General features: G+C 36.5%; 1 pseudogene; it reads left to right on the top strand.

The window, feature by feature from the left end:
- Nucleotides 1–248: 248 nt before the first annotated feature.
- On the top strand, nt 249–896 carry LOC130029426 (NADH dehydrogenase [ubiquinone] flavoprotein 2, mitochondrial-like; annotated as a pseudogene).
- The last annotated feature ends 2,753 nt before the right edge of the window (nt 897–3,649 follow it).

Raw genomic sequence — 3,649 nt, 5'->3', positions numbered from 1 at the left:
TGCGGAATTTGGTATGTGGGCAGGTGGGCGTGGCTATCGAAGAGATCTGAGTAGAAGTCATGGATAATCTTCTCCATTGCCCTTCTGGAAGATGTGATAGATCCATCAGGACATCGAAGGGCAGTCATCTTGGTCTTGTACTTGACGAAGGACAGATGGGCATTATGAATGCTTTTCCTGGCTTCTGCCGCATCAACCAGAACTTCTGCTCTTCTCTTTTTGAGGTCTTCCTTGATTGCCTGGCCGCCATGCTACTGTCTACCACGCTCCGGGCCTGGGCCAGCCTCAAGGTCCAATGGGGAAGGCACATAAGGAATTTTCATAAGACTTCTGTGCATGGAGGAGCCTTATTTGTGCACAGAGATACTCCTGAGAATAATGCAGACACTCCATTTGATTTCACACAAGAAAACTATAAGAGAATAGAAGCAATTGTGAATAACTACCTGGAAGGACACAAAGAGGCAGCTGTGCTTCCAGTCCTGGATTTAGCACAGAGACAGAAAGGATGGCTACCTATCTCTGCAATGAACAAGACTGCAGAAGTGTTACAAGTACCTCCAATGAGAGTGTATGAAGTAGCAACTTTTTATACAATGTATAAGGGAAAACCAGTTGGAAAGTATCACATGTCTGCATGACTATACCCTGCATGCTGCAAAACTCGGACAGCATTCTGGAGGCTATTCAGAAAAAAACTTTGAATAAAGGTTGGGGAGACCACACCTGACAAACTTTTCACTCTTATAGAAGTGGAATGTTCAGGAGCCTATGTAAATGTACCAATGGTTCAGATAAATGACAACTACTATGAGGATCTGACACCTAAGGACATCAAAAAAATTATTGATGAGCTGAAGGCTGGCAAAGTACCAAAACCTGGGCCAAGGAGCAGACATTTAAAAATATATATTTTATTTTCATAAAAATAGTTCACAATACTTCATTACAGATAATAATTAAATACCAATCCCACCACCAAGCACCTTCCCAGCACAATAAGAGGTAAGTATGTGAGGGTTGTTATATTTCATTCTGGAGTCATTTAAGCCTGAATATAAGAGAATCTAAGCAAGTATGTTAGAAACCAAACAAATATGTGATACTTTTGATAAGTAAGTAAGGTAGAGCATAAGTGGCCGCGTGCTCTGGAAATTCTACAGCACTCTCTCCTGGAGCTTTAGTTTATAGTCTCTGGGGTCTTGGCCATTGATGAGATTGCATGGCACCGAGGTGGTTTGTGGGTGTGACTGCCAAGCTACTGGAAAACTGGGGAACTGGGGGAGGTGGCACAGTCCTGATAGGAGCAGGCTTGGAGATCTCAGTCACGGATTTCCACATACCTGGGTTTTCCTGCTCGTCCACTCTAGAGTTTTACTGTCAGCAATTACCTTTCTTTTCTTTACCTCTTTGTTTATTTTTAACTTTATTTTCTTACCCTCTTTTTCTTAATCTATTATAAATTAAGAACTTATTGCAGGTGTGTTCACAATCTGTAATGACTTAAATCTGAGTAAGTTCTTAATTTATAATAGATTATGATAAGAACTTAGGTCAGACTCATCCCTTCTTGGCTGACAGTCCTCATTTCTTGTGTCCACAAAATGGGTATGTAAATGTTTTTAGTTGCTTGAGGACTCATGACAGTACTAACTTCTTCAAATTCCATCTTGGTTTTATTGCATACCAAGAACTCATTGCCAGGGCTCTCCTACCCCCACTTATATCTGCTTGCTTCAATTGTGTTGTGGTTTCTCAAAATAGTTTTATTTTACAGGTTAAAAATAAAATTAATGCAAGTTAATGGCTTCCTTGCATACAGTGCCAGATCAATATAAAAGTATATTTGTGTTGTTGTGTCTGACTTTACTAAGAGTAAATATCTGTAGACATGTACATAAAAATTGATCTTGAATTAGTTTGCATGGGTAAATATTATAAATAGTTAAAGGAGACCCTTTACAAAGCTTTAGGAGCATCTGTATGTTCTTAGTGAATATTCTTGATTTTTTGTGTGTGTGTGTGAGAGTCATGTCAAGATTACAGATATCTATTAGATAAGTAAACAGTATGTGAATTTGTTCTTGGGATTTTTCATTATTAATTTCTTCTAGTCTTTGTTTTCCATTTGTCTGTCACATATGTTCTACTGTCAGCAATTACCTTTCTTTCCTTTACCTCTTTGTTTATTTTTATCTTTATTTTCTTACCCTCTTCTTCTTAATCTATCATAAATTAAGAACTTATTGCAGGTGTGTTCACAATCTGTAATAACTTAAATCTGAGTAAGTTCTTAATTTATAATAGATTATGATAAGAACTTACTCAGACTTAAGTTATTACAGATTGTGAACACACATGCAATATGAAAAGAAGGAGCATATGTATAATAATATCATTTCATGTATTGACCCTGTTACAATATGGCTCTAGATCAGTTAAATTTTAAAAAAATGAAATATTTTCATAGAAATATTAGCTACATGGTTTTAGCCTGAGATGCATATAGTAAATATGTAATTTTATTTTTCTGGGGAACAGTGATTCTATATACTATAGTGATTTAAATCTAAAGTAAGAAAAATAGACTAATTCAGTTACTAATTCAGAATAAGGGGTGTTATAGTATCATCAAAAATCGGTGTGACTCTTTTTTGGTGGAGAACAACATTTTTTTAAACAAAAGGTAAAATTTCTCTCAAATTCTTCCGGAAAGAAGAACATTTTCAGTGACTGGGGCAACAATACAGTGGGTAAAGCATTTACTTTGCACGTAGCCTACCCAGGTTCGATTTTTAGCACCCCTTAGAGTCTCCAGAGCCCCACCAGGAATGATCCCTGAGCACTACTGGATGTGGTCTCAAAGCAAAAACAAAAGAATATTTTCTGTATGATGAAAGAAATACTTTTAAAAGAAGCACAATTTTTAAAAAAAGAATTAATCAATGTTTTATTACTTATAAGTAAAAAGGATGTACTTGAAAATAAAAACATTATATGAGAAACAAAAACTATATGTATATGTTCTTCAGCTACATGTATTTCTCTACATATCTACATGTGTGTCACTTTTTAAATACTATTTTAAATATTATTTTAATACTATTTTAAATTATTTTTGTTTAGAAAAAGATTCAGAATTAGGCAAAAGCAGGTAATATATACTGAATATCTTAGTAAAAAGTAGTTTGAGGGGCTGACAGGGGGCTAGAGATAGTACAGTGGGTAAAGTACTTATATGCCTTGCGTACAGTTTACCTGGGTTTGGCCTGGCAGTCTGCCAGGAATGATTCCTGAGCACAGAGCCAGGAGTAAGTCCTGAGCACAGCTGGGTGTGTCCCAAGTATCAAACACAAATTGCTTGATATTTTAAAATTAAAATCAAAATTTGAAAAAAATAAAATCAGAATTTGGCCTCAAATTTATTATTTCTAAGATCCATTTTCTACTCCATCTGTCCAACCCGAAGAAAAACAATTGTCTTTTTGGGGGGGAGAGGGGGCTAACTAGCAAGGTTTGCGCCAACCTTGAAATGCTGAGGGCTAATGCCTTGCTCTGTGCCCAGGAATCACTTCTGGTAGTGCTTTGGAGACCACCTGTGGTGGTGGGAATTAAAATGGTATCAGAAGCATGCTAGGAAAGTGCCTCA

This window comes from Sorex fumeus, unplaced genomic scaffold (genome assembly GCF_029834395.1).
Source record: "Sorex fumeus unplaced genomic scaffold, SorFum_2.1 ptg000043l, whole genome shotgun sequence".
In the NCBI taxonomy this organism is placed as follows: domain Eukaryota; kingdom Metazoa; phylum Chordata; class Mammalia; order Eulipotyphla; family Soricidae; genus Sorex; species Sorex fumeus.
The sequence above is the reverse complement of the archived record's forward strand: the minus strand, read 5'-3'. Positions and strand labels throughout refer to the sequence as shown.